This window comes from Macrobrachium nipponense, chromosome 31, assembly GCF_015104395.2.
Source record: "Macrobrachium nipponense isolate FS-2020 chromosome 31, ASM1510439v2, whole genome shotgun sequence".
Classification (NCBI taxonomy): Eukaryota; Metazoa; Arthropoda; class Malacostraca; order Decapoda; family Palaemonidae; genus Macrobrachium; species Macrobrachium nipponense.
In genome coordinates this window covers 24,188,067-24,205,141 of record NC_061093.1, presented here as the reverse complement: position 1 = coordinate 24,205,141, position 17,075 = coordinate 24,188,067, and the positions used below count along the sequence as shown (strand labels likewise).

Sequence of the window (17,075 nt, the reverse complement as noted above, 5' to 3'; positions counted from 1 at the left end):
ACTCTCTAACTAGATACTTTTTGGTCAAAATTTCTCTTTCTCTTTCCCTTCATCGCAATCAAATAGACATGCTAAATGAACCTAATCAAGCCTTATTATCACCTGCAAATTTTGCAAATATATATTTCCTCTAATTTTACTCTTGTTCATATTTTCTGTTAAAATCCTTGCTGACAATATGTATACCTTTTTAAAGTCATACTCATTTAAACAAAAAATAAAGAAAAAATGAAAGTGACAGAAACGGGAGAATCTCAGGAGATATCAGACATTTGAAAAATCAGCAAACAGCAACGCAAAAACTCGAGGAACCCTCCAAAGTAACCCAAGTTTAGGCGGGAAATTTCCTCTCCTATGATTGGCTGTCGATGACGTCATTATCAACAACCATAGAACGTCGCCATATACCGCTAGTATTCTATCTTTAAACCGCCATCTTTTTACATATATCGCTTCCTTCTATAAATAATGATTAAAATTAAATGCGAAATTCGTTACTAAATATTTTCCAATGGATTTGAATAACGGAATGTTCCTTTAGCGCCAATTATTCGGTGTTTATTTTAATGGAAAATTAGCTACTTTTTTACTTGTAATGACGACACCACGGTATTGATATCCAAGGAGTCTAAAGAAATAGGCAAAGAACTATAATATTTTTATATAATTAATACTATAAATTATAATTTCTTTTTTTCTTCTGTTTTTTTTTGCATGTTTACATCTTTTCAAAATATTATTGAAAGAGGTGAATGGTAATTTTCAAAGGAAAAATAAAATTCTTGTAAGAATTCGAGCTCACAAAAATGGCCATAATGGAGGAATGAAGCGTCTGCATAAGAAAGGTAAAAAAAGACTTGTTGGTTACTTTCTAGATGGAAAAATACAGGAAATAAAACGATTAGAGACCGGTTGCATATTTTTTATTAAAACCCTGTTGATTCAATACACTAATAACTACCACAGTTCATGACTGAGTATGCGTGAGGTGAATATATTGGTCGATGGATACAACTGTTATTTTTACTTAGGTGGCACCTGGCAACTGCTTCACACCGCAACTTCCATTCATGATTATGGTTCATACACTCATAGGATATGGTAAACACAAACGTGGTCAGCACAGAGAGATTGAACTAGACCGTTTATTGTTATTTCATATTTTAATCACATATATATTCCTTTTTACTTTATTATTTGGTGTATATATCGTATATTTCAAATACTTATACAAAGGAGGAAGGAGCAAAACAATACAAAACATAACCTTAATGTTAGTTTAACATTCACCAATCTTAGTTTACATATATACAAAAGAAGCCAGTAAACTAAAAGTCACAAATATCATGAGCAGAAAAATAAATTACAACATAGTCAGTGAGTAAATTAAATCACAAGGAAAAACAACTTGTCCTAAATGCTTGAAAAACACAGCTTTCTGAGGCACACTAAACAAATCAGTCTAGTGATAGATAATATAAAGTAATCCAAAATGAACTTAACAAAAAAACTGAAATCAATAACAACCGTGGAAAAACTCCCGTCGAAACGTTTAACAATTGCTCGCACTAAAGTGATGACAGCCTTGTCACATACAATTAAACATAACAGACCATAACTAACCCGTGGCAAAAACAGGCAAGCTACCGAATCAACTTAGTTGCAATAAATGGTTGAAATTAACAACCCAGGTCAACTGCCTAGGCACACAATGATTCAGATCACGGATGAGGCCACCCTCCATGACGAGGTCGTTCTCAAGACAAGGTCACACAGATGATCATGGTCCAGTCGTTTGTTTGTTTGTTTGTATGGTATTTTTACGTTACATGAAGCCAGTGGTTATTCACCAACGGAACCAACGGCTTTACTTGACTTCCGAAATACGTCGAGAATGAACTTCTACCACCAGAAATACACATCTCTCACACCTCAATGGAATGCTCGAGAATCGAACTCGCGGCCATCGAGGTGGCATTCCAAGACCATACCAATCACACCATTGAGGCGCTTATGGTCCCATCGTTAAAACAGTCACACGCTACGAACACAGACGAAAGTGGAGGAAATCCCACTCCAAGATGTGGTCACACCGACAGAAGAACTTAGTTATGTCGTCAAGAGAGCCACACGCTGCCGCCAGGGACGAAACCGCACAAACAGACGAAGAGGACAACCACCTCCTGTCGAGGCCAACAGGTATGGCATACCCGTCGCCACTCCACTACTGACATCTCAGTAGATTGTCCACAACTGACTCAAGCTGCTCCCATACTGACTTCTCCGTTGCTGGATTACTGACTCCTTTTGCTGACTGATACTGACTAAAGCTGTTATGTCGAGACGGTACAGACGTCAACTCACCTTTAAATAAAAACAAAAATGGTTAATAGGTAGAACAACTGAACCAAAGGATTGTCCCCACAAAGCAACTGACCGAACCTGACAATATATATATATATATATATATTATATATATATATATATATATATATATAATATATATATATGTGTGTGTGTGTGTGTGTGTGTGTGTGTGTGTGTGTGTGTGTGTGTGTGTGCGTGAGTGAGTGTGTTTGTGTGTGTATAACTACTTCAAGACTGGTCCCTTTATTTAAGTCGAAGTATGCCTACTTAGATTACAGCATTAATAGTTGTATCCACAGAAATTACATCCTCCTGCAGTACAAGAGAATATTACCAACAATCTAATTAAGAGTTATTGAGAAGCCTCGTTTATAGAAAACTATTATACTCTCTTATCTCTACAATAATGATGCTTATACAACTTTACTTGTATCGTTTAATGAAAGAGGCTGACAAAAGTGTGATGAAAAGGAATGTCGATAAAGTGAGAATAGGGATTTATTACAATGTTTATGGGCTGAGGAAGATATTTTGCAAGAAGATAAATTCTAAAATCTTTCAAAGTATGCAATTTTCACCTTTTTGTTCAAAATGATGGTCAAAAATGATTTTAACATCAATATCCTGGCTTTACCTCTCTCTCCCTCCATCTCATTCAAACACATGCTAAAGGAAAATAATGCACCCATATCACTTGGATATTTTACAAATATATTTTTTCTATTTTTCTTATTTCATGTTCAAATACTCGCTAATAATAAGTATCATGTTTAAAGTTATATCCATTTAAACAAAAAATAATGAAAAAAATGAAAGTGACAAAAACGGTAGAATCTCCAGAAATATCAAACATTTGAAAAAACAGCAAACAGCAAAGCATAAACTCGAGGAACACTCCCACACACACACACAAGTATTTTAAATTTAGGCGGGAAATTTGCTCCTATGATGGGCTGCGATGACGTCATAAACGACGCACCCAGTCAATTGTTCTATACCACTAGTATTCCATGTTTAACCCGTAATATTTTTATAGATATCGTTTCTTTCTATAAATGCTGATTAAAATAAAATGTTAAATTCTTTATTAAATATTTTCCAATGGATTTGAGATAACGGAATGTTCCTTAAGTGCCAACTATTCGATATTTATCTTAATGAAAAATTAGCCACTTTTTTTTTTTTTTTCTACTTTTAATGACGACACCATAGTGTTGATAGCCAAGGAGTCTAAAGAAATAGGCAAAGGACTATAGTATTTCGATATGATGAATGCTATAAAGTCTAATTTCCATTTTTCATTCTCCTTTCTGCATATTGCATTTCTTTTCAAAACATTATTGAAACAGGTGAATGGCAATTATCGAAGGATGACTAACATTTTTGTAAGAATTCGAGTTCACAAAAATGCAAAAAATAACACGATTGGAGACCTGTTGCAGATTTCTGCAAACCTGACTGATTCTATATATTAAGAGCTACCACACTTCATGACAGGACATGCGTGCGCTAAATATATTTTTCGTTGGAGACATCTCTTATTTTTACTAATGTGACACCTGGCAACTGCGTCAGTGGGCAACTTCCATTCATAAATATGGTTCGTACACTCATCGGATATGGTAAACGCAAACGTGGTCAGCACAGAGAGATGGGACACAGCCGTTAATTGTCATTTCATATTTCAATTAGATATATATTGTCTTACCAAATCATTTACCGAAAGAGGTGAACAGCAAATACCGAAGCACAGCCGACATTTTTGTAAGAACTCGAGTTCACACAAATGGCAACAATAGACTCCCCCCCTCCCCAACTACGCACAGCGCCTTCTTTTTAGGCGGGAATGTTGCTTTACTATCATTAGCTATTGATGATGTCACTAACTACTCTTGATTCGTGATGTCATACATTACTAACAATCTACCGTCATGTTCATGTAATTGCCTTTTCTTTATAAATGAGTCCATTGTTATAATGTCTTAATTGTTATATAAAATACTTCAAATTCATCTGAAATTAAGAAATATTCAATAAATCCTAAATTAAATAATATTTTTCTTCGTGAAAGAGTAGCCAAATTTTGGTTTTAATGGCATAAGACGATAGTCCTATTCATGGAGTCTAGAGTAATAGGTAGAAAAAATTACAATACTTTTTAATGTAACTAAAGTTATAAAATCTAATTTCTTTTTTTAGTCCATCTCTATCAAACTGTACACCTTTTGAAATCATTATTATGAGAGAAGTACAACATTTAACGATGCAAAACAAACATGTTTTACAAGAATTAGATTTTACCTAAATGACTACAATTGAGAAAGGTAGCTCTGCTGAGGTTAATAAAAAAAAAGAAAAGACCAGTTGGTCGTATTCTGAGTTGAGAAATGCAGAAAATATTCAGTATGGCTGCCAGGAGCATATTCTTTTAAACCTTCAATTATTCCATACCTTTATCACTTACCGCGATGCAAGAGTAGACACCCATGATGTGGATATTTGTGTTGAAACATATATCTTTTGTTTCCCCATAAGCGTTACTTGACAACTGCATCATTTCGTGAATAGCCCCCCATTCATAAATATAGTTGATTACGTCATCAGATATAGTAAACAAACATAGCGTCAGCATGGAGAGACATATCGCGTTGTTTTATTCTGATCTTGACTCACATATTTCGTTATATCTGTCGCTATTTTCTATTATTTCAAGGAAATAATGTTCATATATATATATATATATATATATATATATATATATATATATGTATATATATATATATATATATATATATATATATATATATATATATATATATATATATATATATTATATATATATGTATATATATATGTGTGTGTGTGTGTGTGTGTGTGTGTGTGTGTGTGTGTGTGTGTGTGTGTGTGGGTATGAACATCAAGGCTAAGAGTTCCATCATGTGGATGTATGCCTGATTAGGTTATAACATTTACAATTATAAGCAATGTTAAAAAATTCTATTCTTCGAATGGAGATGTTCATCCCACTCAATGTTGAAAGGAAATATTATCTCCTGTCTACATAAAAGATTAAGGAGAGCCAGCATTTACAAAATACTATAATTATCTCTTCTTTCTACAGGGGTACTAATAAAAGTTTACCGGAAGAATAAACAAAATCTATGAATAATACTGAGACAAAAATGAGGAACGAGGAAATTGAACTGAATGACGAAAATGACTGGAAAATTTAACGAAACTGATAGAAAGTGTGGATTAACAAATTATATGCATCACAAAGAGGAAGGTACTCCACATAAAAAATGGACAAAAAAACTACATAATTGCATTGAAAAATCCAATTATCAGCTTAATAATGTTAACAGTTCATATATAGCTCTCTCTCTCTCTCTCTCTCTCTCTCTCTCTCTCTCTCTCTCTCTCTCTCTCTCTCTCTCTCCTCTCTCCTCTCTCTCTCTCTCTCTCTCTCTCATACTTTTATGTTTCTCAAAAAAATAATAATAATATCACACAAACATATGCTAAACAAGAAATTGACATAACCCTTTATCACTTAGTATGATGTCTATCGTCTCTAGTCACATGGGGCCTTGAGCGCTGGAAGCAATCGTTTAAAAGCATGTTAAAAGAAATGTTATCTATTGAGGGTTAACTGAGACACAAAAGCTAATATATATAAGGCATGGGATTCGACTGTACCTGCCAAGTCCCAGCGTTGATGTTGGAACGGCAGTGCTTCTTTTATGCTTCTTTTCGTCACATTAAACCGACCTACCCTAGGTTTTGAATGGACAGAGCCAGCGAGTGTCTGGACATCCACAAGAGAAACGTAGTCGACCAATTCGTAAGTAAAGCGCTCTCACACTGCTCTAGTGGAAGGAAACAACGAAACTGACAGAGCATCCTCAGCTCTTGATAACGTTTCGCAGACAAATTTAAAATCGACAAAACTATTGGTTCCACGAACCTATAACCACGAGAATGGTGGCAAAAAATAAGAATAAAATGTTCTATAAGGAATTTATTCACGATCGTTACTGTCATGATAAAACAACCCTTAACAAGTTGTGTGAATTACTTCACTGAACAAACAATAAACCTCTTCATTTACTAGCAGCTAAATAAGAGGCGTCCATAGGTTATGAAATCTTACTTGTGACGCTCTCATATTTGAAGCCACTCATAGCAAAGAAATAAATCAGTAATTTAGTCGTAATAGTGAGTTCTTACAGTTCGGGTAAGCCAGAACGACTGTCGAAAGGTGCCCTAAAAGGGTCAAACGGGCTTTTCCTTGAAGCTGAGAAAAATGCAGCCAAGTGGGAACCAGTTAATCACCATTCATGGAAAATGAACACATCTGAACAATTGATTACAATCCGGCCATATTGCAGAGCGAACCAAAAAGGCGTTAGTAGTAAAAAAGGCTCTATAATACAGCCTTGGATATTTTTGGGAGGTGAAACGGACTTTTCCATAAAACTGAGTAGAATCCAGGCTACTGGCAACCAATTGATCAGAATGCATGGGAAACGGCCACATTTGGCCAGTTGATTACAATCCGGCCATATTGCAGGGGGGGGGGACCAAAAAAAAAAAATAATAATAACTTTAGTAGTAACTAACCTTGGTTGTTCTGTGCGGTCAAAAAGACTTTTGCTTCAAACTCAGAAGAATGAAGACTAATGGCAAGCAATTGATCTGTATGCATGGGAAATGGTCAGATTTGGGCAATTCACTGCAATTCGGGCATATTGCAAGGGGCCAAACTAACTTTTCCTTAAAACAGAAAAATGCAGATTAGTTGCAAGCCATAGTACATTATGCATGTAAAATGGCCACATTTTGACAATTCATTACAATTGCAATTCGGGCATTCTGCAGGGGGTTAAAAATGGCCTGCATGGGGGTTTTGGGGGTGTCAAACGGAATTTTTCTTCAAACTGAGGAAAATGCAGAATAATGGCAAGCAATTGATCATTATACATGGAAAATGGCTATAACCTTTGTTTTTTGTTTTTTTGTGGTCAAGCGGATTTTTTCTTCAAACGCAGACTAATACAGCTTATTCGCGGTAAACGTTCATACTGACATGCTGATAATCAATAACATCAAGACAAGAGAAGACTTCCCCTTCATTAGCTCATCCCCTCTAATGAGTCTACTTACCATTCAGTTGTGTCTTACTGGGTACCAATATCGAGCTTTTTCTACTTAGATAACTTAGTCATCGATAGTTTTTCTTCGGTTTTCATTACGTCCGTTCATCTGCTAAAAAATCCAAGAACTAACATATATGTCTCTCTTTAGTTCATGCGACAATGAAACAGAGCATGTACTTCAACCCCATGTTCCAGATTTTCACCGAACCAGAACAGAAAGAAAGCTGCATACTTCATGTCATTGGATCGCCGTTACTGTAAATTCTTGCCGTCGCTGATCTCCTTGTAGGGTCTCATCCGCCATTTACAAGACACCTCTTTTCGCTAAGCAGTTCCCAGTATTTCACTCGGCACTCTTATACCCTGATACAGAAAATGGAGTTAATAGATTAAACCAAAGGGACGTCCTGGTTGGGATCATTAATAAACTGTTATATATATATATATATATATATATATATATATATATATATATATATATATATATATATCTATATATTGTAAAGGAATATTGATTTATTGAATGTAAATTGCAGAAAAGGTTTGAAAATTGATATTTGCATAGAAAAAAAGTGTGTACACTAGACAACAGATGGCAGTAGCGCTTGGCGTAGGCGGTAGTCGCCAAGGATAATGTATCGAAAAAATGATATTTGGTCCATGGATGTCTAGCGTGAGTCTGGTATATAAAGGCCCAAAACGACGATTTTCGTTGGAGCTGAAACAAACAAGTGATTATAATAGTGTATCAAGTTTGAGGAATATATGGTAATGTATTGTTTATCATTTGGACGTTTTCTTGTGTGATGTAACGTTGGTTGCCACTAACTTTTTGATGTTACAGTGAATTATATGTTGTGTTGATGTAAAGCTTTGTGACTTGGGTATTATACTGTAAAATGCAGTGATTAGTGATTAGTAGTCTTGATGAAGTGCTGTGTAGCGAGTCTTTGCTTTTGTGCAATGCGTCCGTAATTTGTTTAATGTTCTGTTTGTGACTTTAATTTCCTTACTGATTGTTATTAAAGTACATTTTAAGTTATAGTGGGTTGTCACTGTTTCCTGATATATTCTCCTCGTAAATCCTTACCGTAGAGAGAGATTTTTTTTTTTATGTTACATGGGGCCTGTCAAACGAAACCCGAACGTATCCCTACTCAGTTTTTGCTCATTCTATCGAACGAAACTCAAACATATCCTTATAATTGTTGCTTCTCATGTCGAACGTATTCGACCATAACTTGACGTATCCCTACTGTTAATTGCTTTTCAGTACTTCCATGTACTTAGAGAGGGGGGAGAGTTGTGATAGTGTTAGTGCTATAATATTTGTCTTGCTGTGTAATTTTGAGCAGTTATTAAAGATGTTTGATTTGAAAGATTTTCATACGTAGTCCTAGTGGTGAAAAGTTAGAAGGTATAACTAAAATAGACTGGATTGTTCTAGCTAGGTACTATAATGTAGAAGTATCAGAATCTGCAAGGAAGCAAGAAATCTCAAATAAAGTAAGTGAGGCGCTAATGACTTTAGGCATTTTGTCTGATAAGGAAGGGTTGTTACTGATGAGTTGGGAAGGGCAAGAAACTGATAGCCAGCAGAGCGCTAGTGAGAATAATACAGAAGGTAGTGCAAGTGAAGAGGAAGTGCCAAAGCCGTACGTGAAAAAACAAAGTCACGCAGGGTTAAACCAAAAAGTCCAAAACTTTTTTTATGAAGATGAGTGTTGAGCAGATGCAGATTCATTTGCAAATAGTTAGATTAGAGAATGAGAAAGCTGTTGAACTAAAGAAGTTAGAAAATGAGAGAGCTGAAAAGGTTAGGAAGATTGAGGTTGAGCAAAAGAAGGTAGAAGCTGAAGTTGAGCAAAAGAGGATAGAGCTAGAGATGAAGAAACTTGAAGTAGAAGAAAAGTCCAGAGAAATACCAAAATCTTTTAGAATAGACAATGCAGTAAAAAGTGTACCAATTTTTGTTGAAAATGAAGTGGATGCATTTTTTTTACAATTTGAGAAAGTAGCAGAACAGCGTGAATGGCCGAGAACGTCATGGAGCACGTTGGTTCAAACCTCCTTTCGAGGAAAGGCTAGGGAAGTATTTGCTGCCTTATCTTTAGATGATTAATAAGGATTATGAGAGAGTTAAATTCCGAAGTTTTGAAAGCTTATGAATGGGTGCCAGAGAGGTATAGAGAGAAGTTCAGAAGCTGGATAAAAAGAGACAGTCGTACTCATATGGAGTATGCACGGGAACAACGCCTGTGGTATGATAGGTGGATGAATGCCCGAGAAGTTAATGGTGATTTCGGTAAACTTCAGGAACTTATTTTGCTTGAGCAGTTCAAGGATGGTATTAATCCACTTATTAAAACATATTTGGATGAAAACGTGATGTAGATAATGTCGATGAAGCCACTAGATTGTCTGATAATTATGCATTGACCATAAGCTATATAATACTGACGTCACTCCTAAAATTGGAAGGAGCAGAGTTTGGGAAGAGCAGCAAAATTACAAGGCACAAGGTAAGACTACGAGTTCACAGGTATCATCTCGTGGAGTCTATAATAAATCCTTTAATAGAGGTGGTAGAGGGGCAAGTCAATATAATTCTGGTCCTAGTGTTAGTGGCTGGAAAAGCAGGATACAGTGTAAATGATCAGTTTACACCTAGTTACCAAAATATAGGCGAAAATTTTAGAGATTTTGTATGTTTCAGTTGTGGCAAACCAGGACACATCAGTAGGAGTTGTCCACATCGCACAATAAACCGTCCAATTCAAGTGGTAAATAAAGTTAAAGATAAACCTGTACATTTTAAGGATGATCATAAACCTGAAAATACCATTGCATTGTTGAATCAACCACAAGCATGTGGTGACAGAGATCCTTGTTTGTTTGCTTCTCCCCTTAGGCCAGGTAAGAGGTATTGTAACGATAGCATCGACAGTAATAATATATGTGATGTTGATGAGAATATAGGTTACAAAATAGGTAACAATGATGTTCAAATGTTAGTAATGTTGGTTGTATTGAGGATATTGTAAAAGGAAATGGAGTGAGACTACCTGAAGAGAAGTCCACATCCAAAGGTACTGAATTGTATGACCCTTTTTATGGGAGATGGTTGGTTACACCTCCCTTGTGTTGAAAAAAGGAAAGTAAGGTGGTTAAGAGATACCGGAGCGGTACAGTCTGTAATGATAAAAAATATGTATGACCAGTGGAAGGATACTGGAGAGTATGTACTTCTGCGTGGGTTTGGACCTGAGTTTTCAGCTCCATTAGTAGAAGTAAGGTTAGAAACTCCGTTAATTTCGGGATATGTTAAAATTGCTTTGGTGAGAGAAATCCCAGTGTCAGGAGTAGAGTTAATTCTTGGAAATGATGTATGTGGAGACAAAGTTTTTGGTAGCAGTATCCAATTTTGACAGAAAAAACCCTTTAATTCTTCATTTATTACAGAAGTTGAATGTACATTTCCAAACTTATTTCCTGCTTGTGCAGTTACTACAAGAAGTAAGAGTGCCGAAGGAAAGGTAAATGATGACGACGGTTTGGATTTACAAAACTTGTTTAAAGATAGTCCGGAAACACTACAAGTAAGTAAAGTCAGTACTCCTTTGCGAATGCTGAAAGTTAATAAGGAAGAATTTGTTAAATCTCAAATTGAAGATGATAATTTGAAGGTAATAAGAGATAATGCCCTTGTTGATATAAATGATATCGAGAAGGAAGGCAAGTGTTACTTTTTAAAGGATGGAATCCTAATGAGGAAGTTCAAGAGTAGAAATGTTAATGATGTTGTAGAACAAGTGGTCATTCCAAGTAGTTATAGGAATTTTGTTCTAGGTATTGCTCATGACTGTAGTTATTCTGGTCATTTAGGTATAAACAAAACTTATGAGAAATTATTAAGGTATTTTTTTTGGCCTAAGATGCAGAAAGATTGTAGTGAATATTGTAAAAATTGTGATTTATGTCAAAAAGTAGGTAAAGCTCAACATGACCCTAAGGTGATGCCATTGCAACCCATTGAAGTTCCAGGAGAACCCTTTGAGAAACTGGTTTTGGATTGTGTAGGACCTCTGCCTAGGTCTAGCAAAGGTAACGAGTATTTGCTGACAATTATGTGTAGTGCTACCAGATTTCCAGAGGCTATTCCTTTAAGAACAGTGAGTGCTGATAAGATAATTGAAGCGCTTAACAAGTTCTTCTCGCTGGTAGGTTTGCCAAAGGAAGTTCAAACCGACCAAGGAACCAACTTTACGTCTAGAAAGTTTACCTCATTTTTAGCCTGTCAGAATATTAAGCATTGTTTATCGTCTCCTTATCACCCACAGAGCCAAGGAGTGGTCGAACGATTTCATCGAACCTTCAAAACCATGCTTCTCACGTACTGTTGTGAAAATGAAAAGGAATGGGATGTCTACATACCAATGTTGCTATTTGCCGTTCGTGATAGCGTACATTCATCGTTGGGTTATTCTCCTTTTCAGTTAGTATATGTCCATCAGGTAAGGTCACCCATGGAGGTGATAAAGAATCAGTTGATTTCAGATGAGAAGGATTCTAGCACGTTACAAGAAATGAAGGAAAAATAAAAATAAAGAAAATATGGAAAGTAGCATATGAGAATCTTAAAGTAGTACAAGAAGAGATGAAAAGAAATTACGACAAAAAGGCTGCAAAACGTGAACTCGACATAGGAGATAAGGTTCTAGTGTATCTCCCTACAGCTGGTAAGGTTTTTAACCAGAAGTATATAGGACCTTGCACGGTGAAGGAAAAAGTAAGTGATGTTAATTATCGAATTCAATTTCCTACAGGACGGAGGAAAGTTAAAACTTTCCATATTAACAAATTAAAGAAGTATAACGAATCCAGTGGAGTGTTGTCAATTGCAAAAGAGGATGATGAAAAAGACGTTGAAGAAGAAATTGAACTTCGATTAAAAAATACAGATTATTTGAGTGATGATGAAAAATTTAGGAAGTTATGTATTCATTTATCTGATGAACAGCAGCATGATTTTAAAGTGCTAATTCAAAACTTTTCAGATCTATTTTCAGACCATCCTAAAAGGATAAAAGGAGTACAGCATAAAATCAGGTTGAGAGAAGAGACGCCAATAAGTCAGCGTCCATACAGAATGTCGCCGAGGCAACAACAACAGTTAAAGACCGAAGTTGCTTATTTACTGAAACACGGACTAGCAGAGGAAAGCCATAGTGAATGGGCTAGCCCATGTATTCTAGTCGACAAACCTGACGGAAGTGCAAGAATGTGTACAGACTATCGAAAGGTAAATAATGTAATATAAAAGATTCATATCCTATGCCCAGAGTAGAAGATATAATTGATAATGTAGCAAAGTTTCCTTTTTTAAGTAAAATTGATTTATTGAAAGGATACTATCAAATTGAGTTAGACAAAAAACAGCAGGGATATTGCTGCATTTGTTACACCCCATGGACTTTATAATTATAAGGTAATGCCATTTGGTTTATGTAATGCACCTTTGACTTTCCAACGTCAGATGAATTATATCTTGAAGGATCTCGAAGGTGTATTTGTTTATTTAGATGACATTATTATTGTTGGAGAAACCTGGGAAGATCACATTAAAAAAGTATATGATGTTTTTAAGAGGTTATTAGAATTTAATGTTACGATAAACCTTGCCAAATGTGAATTTGGAAAAACTACTGTTCAATATTTAGGACATGAAATAGGAAGTGGCCAAGTGAAACCTGTTGATTGTCATATTGAGGTCATAAAGAATTTGACCCTCCCTACATCTAAACGTGGAGTGATGAAATTTTGGGAACAGTGGGGTATTACAGGAAATTTGTAAGAACTTTTCAGATGTAGCCTACCCATTAACAGAGTTGCTGAAAAAGGATGTGAAGTTTGTGTGGTCAAAGGAATGTGACGATGCCTTTAATAAACTTAAGCTCTTGTTAATGTCGAAGCCAGTATTGAAATCCCCAGACTTTAATCTACCATTCAAGTTACAGGTAGACTCCAGTGAAGTAGGAGCTGGCAGTGTATTATTACAGGAACATAATGGTGTTTACACCTGTATCTTACTTTTCAAAGAAATATAATAGCCACCAGTTAAATTACAGTATTGTTGAAAAAGAAGCTTTAAGTTTAATTTTGAGTTTAATGCACTTACTTGCTTAACAGTAACTTTGAAATAGACGTATATACTGACAATAACCCTTTAACCTTTATTAATAAATGTAAGCACAACAATAAGAGAATTTTAAGATGGTCTTTATTTTTGCAACCATTCAAACTAAATATTCACCATATAGCAGGCAAAGAAAATGTCATTGCAGATTCTCTCTCTAGATCTGTTGATTATTTAAAGGAAAGTGCTTGTTACCAACGACGTGGCAGTCTCCGACAGTTGCTAAATGGAAGTAGCTAATGTTTAAGACTGTAAGAGTGAAAATTCAGAATGGACTGAGGAGAGAGCCGCTGAGTTAAAAGGGGGGAATGTAAAGGAATATTGATTTATTGAATGTAAAATTGCAGAAAAGGGTTGAAAATTGATATTTGCATAGAAAAAAAGTGTGTACACTAGACAACAGATGGCAGTAGCGCTTGGCGTAGGCGGTAGTCGCCAAGGATAATGTATCGAAACAATGATATTTGGTCCATGGATGTCTAGCGTGAGTCTGGTATATAAAGGCCCAAAACGACGATTTTCGTTGGAGCTGAAACAAACAAGTGATTATAATAGTGTATCAAGTTTTGAGGAATATATGGTAATGTATTGTTTATCCATTTGGACGTTTTCTTGTGTGATGTAACGTTGGTTGCCACTAACTTTTTGATGTTACAGTGAATTATATGTTGTGTTGATGTAAAGCTTTGTGACTTGGGTATTATACTGTAAAATGCAGTGATTAGTGATTAGTAGTCTTGATGAAGTGCTGTGTAGCGAGTCTTTGCTTTTGTGCAATGCGTCCGTAATTTGTTTAATGCTCTGTTTGTGACTTTAATTTCCTTACTGATTGTTATTAAAGTACATTTTAAGTTATAGTGGGTTGTCACTGTTTCCTGATATATTCTCCTCGTAAATCCTTACGTAGAGAGAGTTTTTTTTTTTAATGTTACAATATATATATATATATATATATATATATTATATATATATATGTATATGTATACACACACACACACACACACACACACACACACACACACATATATATATATATATATATATATATATATATATATATATATATATGTGTGTGTGTGTGTGTGCGTGTGTGTGTGTGTGTGTGTTGTGTGTGTGTGTGCGCCTGTATACAAAAAGATCTTAATCTTTTGGTATTACTGTTAGGAAGTCTCAAGCAAAGCAACGTCCGTGTATCCATTCATTCCAGTGCGTGTACATTCATATGCACAAAATTTGCTTACTCGTGTAATGCAAAGAGATGAATCTGTTTGAAACGAAATAAGGAATGATTTGAGAGGGAAAAAGAAATCGAGTAGAGAGAAAACACAGGGACTTTTGACCTTTCAGAGAACGGCATGCCCCGCTGCAGTTGGTAAATTATTAATGAAAAATATAGATTCAACCTCGTCTGCTTTAGATGTTTCCTGCAAGTTTTCCTTCCTGTAGTGTGTTTGATTACTCGTTTCTTGTTATTGTGGTCATTTCGTCCTTGTGAGGGGTAATTCATCTCACAGTAAGTTCCTAATGAAGGGTAAGATAGCATGTTAATTAAAAAACATTTTGTTTAATCTTAAAATCACAACTGTTATAAAAAAAAATTTCCCAAAAAAATAAAAACATTGTGCACGAGGAATATAAATAGGTAAATGATTTGTATCAAGCAAAGACTGTCTGTAAAATAGTGTTCATTATATGACTGATGTTAGTTATAATTAAAGCACTAATATTCAAAGTATGGAAAACTGAACCAGTTCAATTAAAAAATAAGTCTTTTGTTATTTTAATACTAACACTTGCTGCTGTTACAAACTTTCATGACTTTATTCATACTATATTGCTTTTATATTACAAGGACTTTCAAGAACATCAATGGTTAATCAACATCTTATGATATATCAAGGGTAGGGAAATAAAGGACCAGTAACGAAACTTAAGTACTTACATGCTGAACTATCGGCTAACATCGTGAACGGCGATAGTTCTTGAATTACGGCTGTGAAAAATAAATTTAAATGTTCATAACACGTAGCGGAAAAAGGTGTTATTTTAGTCACAATACATGCAAAATGAATATAAGAAAAAAATTACACCAAAATCCCTAATTACTGATTGAAAAAAAAGAATAATGCGCCCACTATTTGGACATTGGCAGAAGATCAGTCTTCAAAGACTATAGGGAAGAAGACAATCCCCAGTCTTTTGCTTGTTTAGTTCCATCGTTGAAAATACCATCTAAATTGGAAAGTATATAAGTAGATAAATAAATAAAAAATAGATTAGATAATATTATATATATATATACATATATAATATATATATGAGAATTTAATATCACCTCCCTTGTAACTCAGATATCATATTCATTAAAACATTTAAGCTCAATTCTCTTACAGTGACTTGATAATAATACGGGAAAAGAGCGAATATCAAATACAAATTATTGTGGCCCATAATGACAACTTTAATCTGATAACCCTAATCTGATGCTCACTACCTCTTTATTGTAATAGTATTCGATAATTCGATACGCTATCATAAAACTGTTCCTGATAATTGAAGTTGGATATCCTGGTTACGAAATTGTAATATAAATTGCGAATAATTTCTTTTACGCGGCTTACTATATTAATTTGATAGGTGAAGTAATTATAAAAGCAAGCGTTTTGAACGTGTTCATACCCTGTACAAATGGATGGTGTAAAGCTGATAGATATTCAAATTGGTGTATACATTATTTTTCTTATCTGAGGGTAATTTCATTAGACCAATAGAGTAATGAAAATCGATGTTAGGACCTAATCGTGATTTTTATTTATTTAGTTGGTGTTTATATTTTGAAAAATACACCTTTCTCGTTCAAATCATGTGACTCAGAATTTCAGCTATTAAATTGTATTCCGTGTCATATTAATTCTTCACATATTTTTCCTTTATTTTCAAATGTGGTCGTTCATAAATGAGTTTAGAAGACCGATTTAAATAGCCTCTCATTAATGCAATACAGTATTGTGAGTAATTCCTGTAATAAATCTTTTGTTCATGACTGTGCGCATTACTATGTGACGAAATATTTTCTATTCTGTTTTATAACTGAGAATAAATATATATATATCTATATATATATATTATATATATATTATATATATATGTATATATATATATATATATGTATATATATATGTGTATGTATATATATATATATATATATATATATATATATATATATATATATATATATATATACAGGGTGTCCATAAAGTCTCTTTATAGTTTAAAAACTGTATCACTAAAGCCAAGGATGATATATCTTAATCAGATTTGTTATATGTACTCAGTTTTTAATCATATTGCAT

The 17,075-nt window shown here is 34.5% G+C and overlaps 1 long non-coding RNA gene across 4 annotated transcripts in view; it reads right to left on the bottom strand.

Annotated features, from left to right (window-relative positions):
• Positions 1-838: 838 nt before the first annotated feature.
• Positions 839-17,075, bottom strand: part of LOC135206487 (uncharacterized) — a 174,470-nt gene continuing 158,233 nt past the window's right edge. The window contains exons 3-6 of one of the 4 annotated variants that reach the window (XR_010312754.1): positions 15,665-15,715; positions 15,063-15,243; positions 7,534-7,889; positions 839-2,364 (exon numbers count right to left, since the gene is read on the bottom strand). This is a non-coding gene — a long non-coding RNA (uncharacterized LOC135206487). The remainder of the gene's footprint in view (positions 2,365-7,533; positions 7,890-15,062; positions 15,244-15,664; positions 15,716-17,075) is intronic. The other 3 variants (XR_010312753.1, XR_010312755.1, XR_010312756.1) reach the window with 3 other exon arrangements.